Below are 12864 nucleotides of genomic sequence, written 5' to 3' on the forward strand. Positions count from 1 at the left end.
ATTTCCCTATAAATCAATATATCAAACTAAATAATATTTACATGTTTTTTAAACAAACAACTTACGTGTTAGTATCATTTTCGGGGTGTCCTCAGCACATAACATAAAAATATAAAAGAAAATAATATTTAAAAAAAAAAAATCAACTGTCTTCTGTCAAGCTTTTGGTCCCAGAGTTACAGCCAAGCGCTCATGATAAATCCAAAGGGAAGTTACTCTCTAAAAATCAGCTTCAAATGTCCTTTGAGCCGTAGTGGACCCAATAAATCCATGATTAGAATTAGATTAAACAGCCAAGGAAGTAACAGTCAACGATCTTATACTTCTTTTGACGCTGTGCGTGGCTTCCGTGGCTTGCGTGGAGCGCTCCACGGCAGGAATGTGAATGGGGAGAGAAGTGATTCAAGCTTTTGGAATGGCCAACTGTGCTGGGACTCCACCCACTGCCACCCCGCTGCTTTCCACCTGATGTATGCGTAGTTCCCTCAATCGTCAATATGTTCTGTCACCGCAACCTCGCTTCAACTTGGACCCAAAACTGAGCTTTCCATATACTTTTAGAAGTTGCGGCAAAATTGAAAGCCACTCCTTTGTGTCAATGCTTGACACACGGCCCTAGCACCGAGCTACTGGGAATGTAGAAAATGGGAAAAAAGATGGAAGTGGGAAAATAGGGTGTCCCCTGCCTGGTGCCTATATTTGGCCGGAAAGGGTTCTATCACCCCCCGCATTTCTTGTGAGGTGTGGTTTGGAAAATGAATGAATTCCCATCTCATCTCATCTTATTTTCTGAACTGCTTTATTCTCATTAGGGTCACAGGGAGTGCTGGAGCCAATCCCAACTGTCTCTGGGCCAGAGCCCATACCCAGGGGCAATTTAGATTGTCCAATCAGCCTGTTTGCATGTTTTTGGAAAGTGGGAGGAAACCAGAGTACCAGGAGAAAACCCACGCAGGCCTGGGGAGAACATGCAAACTCCACAAAGATGGACATGACCTGGATTTGAACCCAGCACCCCAGAGCTGTGAGGCCGACACGCTAAATGAATGAATTAAAAAGATTATTATACAAACTTGATCATTATTATATATATATATATATATATATATATATATATATATATATATATATATATATATATATATATATATATATATATATATATATATATATATATATATATATATATATATATATATATATATATATATATATATATCTAAAATAAGTTAACCTGACACACAAGAATGATTGATATATTTTTTACACTTGAATTTTTGTCATTACATAGACTTCCTTGCATCACTGAAATATATCTGGCCCCTGCTTGATAAGTTTGTAGTTATGACAGTTTTATGACGAATATTTCACAACTGCATCTGTGGCGCGCGTGTGGTGTTGCATGCCTAACGAAAAGCAGCTGTAAACCGAATACAAAGTGTATCTTCTTTTTGGAAATAACTTAAATTCCCCTCCACAACACAGGTGGCGAATAGCCCAGATCATTTCACATCATTTATGACTGATGAATCATAAGGATGGGAAATGTGTTGGCTCCTCATATGTTTTCGATTTTGGTACATGACTCTATGCCTGTGTTTGTAGGCAGGCACATAGGATTTGTTTTAACTGGTATAATTAAAAACAGCCTTTCCCAGTTTTCCAGTATTAGTTTCCTCTCCTCAAAGACATGCAATCATGGTGCGTGTCAGTTTTGGATTCTTTGGATTTCTTTTGTCCTTTCATTATGGAAGGAGTATTTGTGTAATCATGGTGTGTATATATAAATATATACACATACACATAACATACACATATATACATATACAAATATACATATGTACATATATACATATATATACATATATACATATATACATATATATATATATATATATATATATATATATATATATATATATATATATATATATATATATATATATATATATATATATATATATATATATATATATATATATATATACATATATACATATATACATATACATGTATACATATATACATATACATGTATACATATATACATATACATGTATACATATATACATATACATGTATACATATACATGTATACATATACATGTATACATATACATGTATACATATACATATATACATATATACATATACATATATACATATATACATATACATATATACATATATACATATACATATATACATATACATATATACATATACATATATACATATACATATATACATATACATATATGCATATACATATATACATATAAAATAAGGGTTAGATGTAATTGTTTCTCTGAAAAAATACTTGGAGGAAAAGAGTGATATGGTTGTGTTGTGTCTCCTGAAAGTGAAAACCCAGGCTGATGCAGGAGAAGGACACAAAGAATAAGCAAAGAGAGGAATGAGAGATGACGAGAGATTACCAAAGAAGGCCAAATTTAGGAGCTACTAAACACGACCACAAAAACTTAGATCTTGGCGCAGCTCGCTACGGGTCAACCAAGTTCTTAGAAATCAAGCTTGTAGGAGCCATCGTGCCTAACTGCGTGTTATGCATGAACAAGAAGCATTAGTCAATCCCAGTTTGACGGCATCACAGACAAACTGAAGGTTTTCAGAAAAAGAATGCATAAGGCATGAAATCTTGAACATCTCTCAAGAGGCTTCAGCTTTATATATTTTAAAGATATACGCTACAGTATGTTATGGGGGTCATTTTGCCTTTATATTTCTACTCTTTGCTGCTGGGTGCAGCGACAGCTGCAGGTTGAACCACCTCTGACCCCCTGACAGAAGAAGCATCTGGAGAAGGAAAATGAGCATGAAAAATGCATTTAAACCTGCTCAACTTTTAGATTAATGCGCAGAAGACAGTTGTAACATGTAAAGGGTAGCAGAGAAGAATAAGAAAAATGCAAAACTCCCCATTCCGATGCTTCAGATCGCCTTCTGGCTCACCTTTTCTAACCTCCAACAAGGAGGCCAGGTGAGGGTCACTGGATGGCTGTGTCAGCCACATACACATATCCACACACACAAAGCAACACTCCCAAGGCCGTGTCAACAAGGACTCAGTAAAGAGATAAACAAAAGTTATGGCTCAGTCGAGGTCAAGCCCCCCAAGAAACACAAGGTGTGTGTATATGTAGATTTAAGTAATAATATTAGTATCTACAGTATGCATTCTCGCGTACTGTTATGGTAAACACGTGTTAATTAAGAGTGTAACAGTACACAAAGTGATATTTCACGTCACTCAATCTCTGGTACACAAAAATGACAATACAAAATGTTTATCTTTTTAAATATACATACAAAAAATCCTGCAACTTTCACTGACAAGTTCAGCTAACTTCAATATCTGTACGTGTTTACGAGCCTTGTTCTTCTAAAAACAGGAATGGCCATGAATAGTACACCTAAGGTAGATTTGCCCTATATGATAGTTATTTGACAAAGAGGGGGGATGCTTCCAATCACACAATAGTGACGAGGACGTAAAGAAAGACCAGCACATAGACACACAACACATACACAAACAAAGGAAGTGCGAGGCAGACAGCGGCCCAAATGCCTTGCCGACACCCTCTCCGGGCTTTGATGGACTGACCAAGATCACAATGGGGGCTGACACACACAAAGATGTAAAAAACAATGGACATAGGTTCCTCTGGTGTGTATTTTTCTTTAAATATCATTCATAAAACAAATATTTTTTTAAAGCAAATCATCCCTTTATACATAGACAGCAACAGTAAGGAGTTACGAGAAGTTGGTGCAACATAAAAAAAGAAAGCTATAGTGACAAAAATGGGATTTGCAGGAAGTCTTGCCTAAAATGTCCTTTGTGAAAGGATAATGGGCTTTTAAACTGATGGCGTGTTGAGAATGTGCTTGTCTGCACGTTTACAAAACACAAACATGTTGTTAAACCAGTGTTTTCCAACCTTTTGACTGGTGGCTTGACCTTAATGTTTGCTGGAAGCCATTGATCGCAATATTTATCGGAATTTCAAAATGACAAATATATGATAGTAATTTTAAATATAAAAATATTATGTATTCATCGCCATCAGATATCCATATTTAGCCTTTTTTAAACCAACAAACAATGACACTTAAAATTCTTTCTTAACAGTACGTATTCAGGAATCGAGGGTATGAGACTGTTTCGATTCTGGCTGAAAACAAAACTAAGCCCTAGAATAGTCAATGACGCACTGCCATTTTTCACATCATTGAATTCTTTCAAACAATCTAATATTTTTCATTCACTTGACAAATCCCATTCCTTGCACTGAATTCCAATGTTTCTCTGATAAAGTTAAACCACATGTGGCTCCGGCTTATCTTTGGCATTCTGACAATGGCACTGCGAAAGTTAACTTGAACACACACAGACACACACATGGAAACAAACTCTAAAACACGTGCTAAACCTGGCTTCAGCCAGCCATTTAGTCCAGTTCTTCCAGTCCATTAAAAAGGCATTCTGAACTTGGGGTTACTTTTGAGGCATTTGGGAAAATCTAGGAAGGCATTCTGGAAAAATAAAGTCGACCTCGTTTTTTAGTGCTTTCAAATACGAGAAATTCATTCATTTTCTCAATCGTCTATCCTGACAAGGGTCTCGGGGGATGCTGGAGCCTATCCCAGCTGACTTCAGGCAATAGGCGGGGGACATCCCGATTTGGTGGATAGCCAATGCAGGGTATGAGGAGACAGACAACCATTAACGCTCACACTCATACCCAGGGGCAATTTAGAGTGCTCAACCAGCCTACCATGCATGCTTTTGGAATGTGGACAGGAAGTGACTATAGCAAACCCTTAAAAAGTGTTAACTTTCCATTCAACTCACAAAGAGTGTCTCAGTATATGTTCATCACATTTGCAAGAGGTGGAGGTCTTTAGGAAATTAGCAAAATGCTCGAGGAATGACGTTTTTCCTGTAAATTGTAAAAATCCCTGTTCTGTTTGAGACAAGTTAGACACCATTGAGTTAAATTTTCCAAACTGACCACACCCGTTCATCAACCAAAACCATTTAAAAATGAGCAAGTATTTCCATTTTCGAAACTGCTTGTCTTACCAGAGGCATGGGTGAACTACGCCTATCCCAGTTGTCTTTGGGCGAGAAGTAAGGGGTACACCCTAGGCCTTTTGCCAGCCAATTGAGAGTGAACCACAGAAAACCACCACAGATTCACATTCACACCTACGGGCAATTGAGAGCCTCACATTAACATACCGGGAATGTTTTTGGAAAGGGCAGCACTCGGAGAAAACCTTCGCAAGCTTCGAACAGGAAGCTAAGATTCAAACATGAAAATACTGAGACTGATGTGACAATCAGGAGTCTAGTCGGCTACCCATGTCAGACAATTTTTTACAAGTTTTTATAATAATTAGACATCACTTATCATAAATTTTAACAGGCCCTTTTCTGGTAAATTTCTTTATTTTGTCAACAATGATCGGTCTCTCATCTGATCTGACATATTCCAGCATGAAGACAGACACCATTTTGATAATAAATCATTGCTCAGGCGATAGCTTTTACCTACTAAACCAGAAAAAGACATGACGCAAGTGATAAAGATGTCTTGTGCATGAAAGAATTAAACTGTTTCAACAAGGTTTTGGAATGCATTCCTGATCAAAACTGACAAATATGTATATATTTTTTTGCTTGGCATACTTTTCAGGTGAATTTCAATAAATATTGACCAAGAGACTTGGTTCCCGATGACTACAGCCCGACTTGTTTGCCTTTATGAATGGCTGAACCAAACACTGTTGACAGGAATCTAAGGAATTCCGCATAACGAGCCTGACACAAATAAACAGCAGAAATAAAGTAGGTATTCAGTTCAGTGTATAACGTAGAAAGAACATGACGAAAGTATACCCCTTGAAGGGAAATCGTTGGCATGTCATAAATTTGCAGCAGACTTAAAAGAGACAATTAACAAAATATTCTTTGAGCTTTTTCCAACTTCAAAACAACTTTTCTGATCACTTACGTGTGCCGTGTTTGGCAGAACGTCACACTGACGATGATGAACTAAAATGCAGGTAAAATTGAGTAATCAAATAGCTGAAACAAAACCATTCCAATCCCCCGGCTGTAAGTGTGGAAACCCCCCAATATATCTCACCTGAGTACAAATTGCAGGTCTAGCCAAAATATGATGAAAAAACACTATTTGCTATAAGGAAAATACATTCCATTGGTTTATTTATTAGCTCATGAATTACCCTGATCTGTTTGGTAGGTGATTCTTTTTCATGAAGAGCAATCATTGCTGTCTTTCTGCTCTTCATCGGTCTCTTGGGGAAGATTGCTTAACTTCTGTGCATGTAAGAAAACTAATACCGTCCAGCTGGAAACTTGCAGAAGTGACTTCTTCACCATATGCCTGCCAGATTTTGCTATTATTTTTTATCTTTTGTTGGTTTGCCCAGTTACCACAGTTTACTCAATGAAAAAGGAAAATATTAAGAGTGGATAGGAAACATTAAACAGGCACATGAAGGAGAATGGATGGATGCAGAATGTTGACTTGATGGTTCCAAAGATACATAAAATGCAGTATGCATTCTCATTTATAATAAATACTGATAATGTGTGAAATGTGTCTACAATAATTTGAGAGCAAGATAAACCTGGGCTAAAATCCAATCTTTTTTCTCTGCACTGCTTAAAATTGGGCATACACGTTGTAAAGTCATGTAGCATAAGTTGAGCGATCAATTCTTGCCATTTTCAAAGAAGGGTATTAAAATGCAACTGTTAGTAGATGTGTAATACTATTCTCTGACAATGTTGGTATGTGCAGGAGGAACAGAAAACAGTGTAGATTCCTTAGAGTCAGAAATTGATCCTAATTTTGGCCAAACAGAATTTTAAAAAGTAGTACAAATGACTTAGAGCCAACCCAGACTTAAAGGAGATGCTCTTGTTGATGTTGTCATGTTATTCCACACAAGTTTTGAACTTGATCCTTTCAACTGCCATGCTCTTAATGCATCAGACCGAAGTGGCCTTTCTCGCTCAAATTTCAGTGTATGCCTATTAAAAGGGGCCACCCAAGGGGCTCGTATGACACCTTTGTTAATCAAACAGAAAGTGCGTCAAAGAAAATAATTCTCTATTTATTTTCAAATTAGAGTCATTTTGTAAAGCATGTAACTCACACAAGAATATACGACTGAATAATTGCATAAGGCTGGTACTTTTAAATCACTATATGCTTGGAGGCAGAATGACAGTTAAGGTGTTTAAAAAAAAAAAAGGCTAGCCACACTTAGTGTTAAATGACCCTGACCTTATGCACACATCCACAAAGTCATTGGGCTGTCAAAGTGTCACTTCAGCAATGCGCTAACGCTAAGCGCTCCAGTGCTTGTATTATGGCCAGCAATAAGGAGGTAAAAGGGGAGGTCAGCCTGGACATGGAGGGTAACACTCAGCAAGTGGCCCTGTGTTCATTCATTTGGGGGACAATGGGGGTTACACTCTAAGAGTGCCCATAAGGTGAAAGGTCGGTGGCAACACATCTTAAAGGCAAGGCGGAAGACACATTAAGTGGCTGCTCTGTCTACAGAGCGATTGTGCTGCAGGGCGATGGAGGTCTTCATTGGAATGAGCTCGCAGCAACGTCAGTTAAGTCTTGACTTTAAATACATATTAAATGGACGGGGATGGAAGGACAAGCAGACAGATCGACAGACAGAAGACTGGGACGGACAGACGAAGAGAGAGATAGACAGATAAATAGATATTTCCCCTTGGCACATCCTTTGAAATTCTGAGAACTGACTTTAAAAAACACTCTACAAGCCCGAACGCATTCATGCTTGGTTTCTCAGAAGCACCGAACTTACACATACCTTTAGAAACCTTGCTTTGTGCAGTGGCATGCTGAAATAGATTAGTGACACCCGCAAAATATTCCAAAAAGTAGGAAGGATCCAATTGATTAGAATACTTTTGTAAAGGCTTTGAGTCCTGCACCGATGTGTACAATTTAGATTTATTATCACAATGATCATTTCTTTACATAATGTACTAGAAAGTGATAATTCTGCAATGCAATGCTAGACCACATTATGATTACAAATACATAAAATGCAGGAATGAATGCGTAAATTAATTTTTAAAAAGCCATGCAGCCATGTGAAACCGTCTAAAGGCAACAGACACAGGAAATGAAGGCCCACCGAAGAGTAAACAAGCAACATACCACGAGATCAGGCAGCCCAAGAGGTAGTTAAGTCACCAGAGATGAAACCGTTTTAATGGTGCACTAAAAAAATGTTGTTAGTACCCATCTGGAAAAGATTCAAAGGGAATGTGACTGTTTTGCAACTGATGACTAGTGACAAGCCTTCACCGTATCATCTAGCCACATATCCTTGTTTCAGACTGAAACATAAAATGGAAAATATACTAATACGCCATGCTTTTAGGGTACTTTTAGGCATCCTCTTAAATACATTTCCGGATAGAAAGACTTTAACAAAAATGTGATCGGGACATCTTTAGTGAACATATTCCTACCTGAGACCACTATATAATATTTAACAGACAGCTTAATACACAAGGGAAGTCATTGCATTGCCAGACCATTTTTCTAATTCAAATATACAACTTGTATCTACGTAAAAGGGACAAAGAAGCAACCTTGCTCATGATAGCGCCCCGATAATTTCTGCTGACAGGGTAAAGATGTTGGCGAGACGGGCTAGAAAATCTGCGGTGCGAAATCAGAAGGAACGGAGCAGGAGCAAATTCCACAATGTGTGCAAATATTTGTGCACACCACTTTAGACTCTAAGCTGCGCTGAATCGAGGCTTCAATGAGTATCAGCAGTGCAAGGATCTGCGCCCCATTGCAGTGAATTGTCAGTGGGCAAGCTTAAGCAGCTTTGTTTTTCCAACTTCTTTCTGGATGTTTGAGTGCTTCAGGGAGTGGAGAGTTTGCCCAAATTCTATGCCTAACAATCACATCACCTTCCAGTTAGAGTAAAGAAATGGCTGGACAAGTGGACAAGAAGAAGTCAAGAGCATGCATCAAGTAGGCTTCTGGTGGTATTGCTGAAGTGGTGCTTGACATCTCACTTGACGACGACGGGGACAGAAATGGAATTTGGGCCTCATGAAAGGCACATTTAAAGGTCTGAGGAAGCAATTGTTATGTTTTTTTCCCAATTACTAAGAGGTAAAATTGGGAAAAAATGATGTCTCTAAAGAATGGTTGTCAGATTCAATGCCGATGGGCTGGATCGAGACCACTAAAGACGATAAAGTGCAACTTGCTGAATTTATTATTTGCTTATTTTATTCTAGGAGATAGGCTGTTGGATTGATTTAAAATTGTCTTTAATATAGCTTGCTAAAATTTCCATGACTTCCAAGGTAAAATTCAAAATGCTTTGAAAACTACACATAACAAATAATTGTGTGTAATTGTATGTTTATGTGATTCAGTATATAAGAGTATAATGTAATATAATGCACAGACACACATCGTGATCAAATAATCAAAATTTCAAACACAGAATAAATTGGAAATTGTTGATCAATTCAAAAAAGGGATGGATATGTGACAGTCAGAAGGTATATTGAAGGACTATATGCCCTAAATAGAGAAAGTGTGAAAGAGCGGGAGGTGTGGTAAAGGAAAAGCAAAGTAAACAAGTTTGGCGTGAGCTTGCTCGAGTCATTGGGTTTAGCAAAACATTCCAGAGACTTCGAAACAAGCGGCCTTGTGAATGCACACGGGCAGAAACAAGGGGGCTTTAAATCACTGAACAGGAACCATGTTGAAGGACTCTAACTCAATCATAAATATCTCAAGAGTGCTCACAGGACCTTGTATAAATGACAAGTGACAACCATTCGCCTATATCATCATGAAACAGTCCTACCTTATATCATGAACACAAACTAAGAAGAGATAGAAAAACTGACATCAGGTCTTTGATGCAAAAATTGTAAACCGTGAGCGTCTTATTTCTATCTGAATACCAATGGCTATCATTAAAGAAGATCTTATTTAGCTCCTTGTAAATGCAGCCACAGAACACGTCGATTGTTCAAGTGTGGCAATATTCAGTCATGAGTGAGCTTTGGGAAAGGTCTACTAAGGCAAACAGATCTATTATAGAAAGCAAAAGCAATGGTGCTGGCCTACTTTTTCGCTTTCCTCATGATTGGATGGATGCTGACGTTACACTGAAAAGACAGTCGAGCTTTTATCCTGCCTTAATAAAATTATAATCAGTTTCTTATTATAGACACAAACGGAAGAGCCTGGCCTAAATGTGAAAGCATCCTGAAACCTGATTCCCCACACAGGGAATTGGAGCCAAGAAGAACGTTTAACATAATAATAATCAAGAAATGCTGACTTAAAAATGGCATTCGAATTTGTTTAAGGGGTGAAAGAGAGGCACAGGATATACAGAGGTGACCTTTGTTTTTGAGTAGCAGATTAAGCTCTGAAAAGCTCTTGGGGTAAGAGTATCTTGTTGAGGCTAATTTGCTACATGAGCGCATGCCGCGCTTTTATTCACCAAGATCTCTGCTGATCTCGCAGTGGTGTGCCCTTTCTGACTTCCTCTTTGGACATCCCTGAGGCGTGAAATGGTCCTGCTGGGTCCCCATAGGGCCACAATGAACACAAGGACATCTGCGTCATTTACCAGTATGCAAGGCTCGAGGAGACCGGAACATGTCTTTGGACCTCCTGCTGAAGCACCCTTGAGTCACATACAAAAGCCTGATTTCCACTTCACAAAAACACATAAAGACTACAATTGTACCACATGCTACCTGATAATGAACAAGTCAACTGCATAACTATTGTGAATTCTAAACTTGTAGTATTAGAAGCCACTTACAGGTATACGTAAGGACCAACACCACTATTATATTCGTATAAATATTCACAAAATATGCCTCAAGAATTTAATTTTGCCACACAAGTGGAAATGTCTTCAAATAGTTGAATATACCTGACAATAATATTTCATATAAATACTCTTTTTGGTCCAGATTTTTATTTTAAAACCCTAAAAGCTGCTCTTTCTCTTATATACATAATATATATACTATAATAATAATAATTACTTTCCACAGTCTATCTCAGGTTTCAAGGTATTTAGTATTAATTTTGAAGGTTGACTCACACTTAATACTCAGTGTCTATGATGTGCACATAAAACTATAATTTAGGAAAAATGTGGAAATAGGCAGCGTGTAAGGAGCTATTTAGTGGTATAAACACACACACAGTTTGCCTTATGTTTGGTGAGACTAATTTAATACAGTGCAATTTGGTATTCACTCTTTAGGGATGGGCAAAATTGGTGAAGTAGCACACAAGAGTACTGAGTCAAAACCAAGCCTAGAATGAAAGCCGACTTATTTGACTTGCGTTGACATTTCCCAACCAGTAGCAGTAGACCTCTAATTATTTTGGGTTACCCTTTTGGAACACAAGAGAGCTTGTTTTGAACAGAAGATGCATTCACTTGGTATGTTGGTTAACATGACTTAGCCCACAAGTGGGTAAAAGCTCTTGATTTAGCACTGTATTATGACAAGCACAAGCTAAGAATGCATTTGTGAGCATTAAGTTAACACAAACATAAATAAATACATATATATATATACACCCACATATACATATATAGAGAGAGAGAGACTCAAATCAAATGTTATTTGTCATTACAATAATTATTAATATTTGTCTCCTTGAAATAAGAAATAAAAATAAAAAAAATGACTCACCCCCAAAAACAACAATGGGAGCGATTCAAGGGAGCATCAGGGTAATATGGGGTGGAGCAATGATCTGCTTATAATTTTCAGTGAACAGACTATACAAAGACTTGCATGATAGCTGACCTTTGCCAAATGAATACGCACAGTGTTCTTTGATGCATGCTTTACCCTTGAGCTGTAAACATGCTGAAATATGTGATCTGATCATAAGAGTCAAGTCAACAAGCCTGTTAGATGATGTCCCTAGGCCACACCGCCAGTCTACAATTGATGTAAATGCGTCATTTAGGGTCATGGACCACATCTGACTACATCACATGCAATGTTATGTAAAGTTAAAAGTATGATTTTCTAAGACTGCTAGATTTAGGAATTTTGTTCACTTTTCAATTATTATTAAAGCAATTTTTAATACAGAGTCTGCTGTAGTCAATCTCATTATTGTTTCACAGGTATTAGAACTGCAGAAACTACAATATCAAAGCTGTTGCGCAATACAGTATATCTTCTCCTCACTACCTTGCATAACAATGTATCTTTAGACCCTTATGGTGTCTCAAGCCAATGTGGGTACAAATCCGTCGATTAAGCACGTCCTTCGTGGGACAAAACAATGTGTTCCTGCACTTAATGGGCTGGAAACATTCATAGATCAAGTGAAAGGGCGTTGAGTTTTACATTTACAGCACCTCCACACGACAACTGAACAGAAAAATACTGACAAGCACCCTGACAAGGTTACTTACTTTACATTGTAAGTTCTTATCAATAAACAGCTGTCAGTTATGTGTAACATACGTTGAATGGCGACCATAAGATTGTTTGCTTCACTTTTGAACTTTGTCTTTTATGTCAGACAGTGAGATACTCATGTTGAGAAATCCTGAACAAAGTTTGTCAATGGATATTTATAACTGTGTGCTTTACTTCAATAGAAAGGTGAGGCCACAGGGCATTGACCTGCAATTTGGTTAGGCAAAGAAAAATTCTTTCACTCGTACTGATTTCGAGGAAGTTGAGGGTTCTAAGACGATGTAGCCAAACTTCACATA

The 12864-nt window shown here is 37.7% G+C and overlaps 1 protein-coding gene across 3 annotated transcripts in view; it reads right to left on the reverse strand.

Moving 5' to 3' along the window:
- The window catches only part of dlc1 (DLC1 Rho GTPase activating protein), a 56397-nt gene that overhangs the window by 19836 nt on the left and 23697 nt on the right, over positions 1-12864 (reverse strand). The gene's annotated exons all lie outside the window — the stretch shown is intronic.

Source organism: Stigmatopora nigra, chromosome 6, assembly GCF_051989575.1.
Source record: "Stigmatopora nigra isolate UIUO_SnigA chromosome 6, RoL_Snig_1.1, whole genome shotgun sequence".
In the NCBI taxonomy this organism is placed as follows: domain Eukaryota; kingdom Metazoa; phylum Chordata; class Actinopteri; order Syngnathiformes; family Syngnathidae; genus Stigmatopora; species Stigmatopora nigra.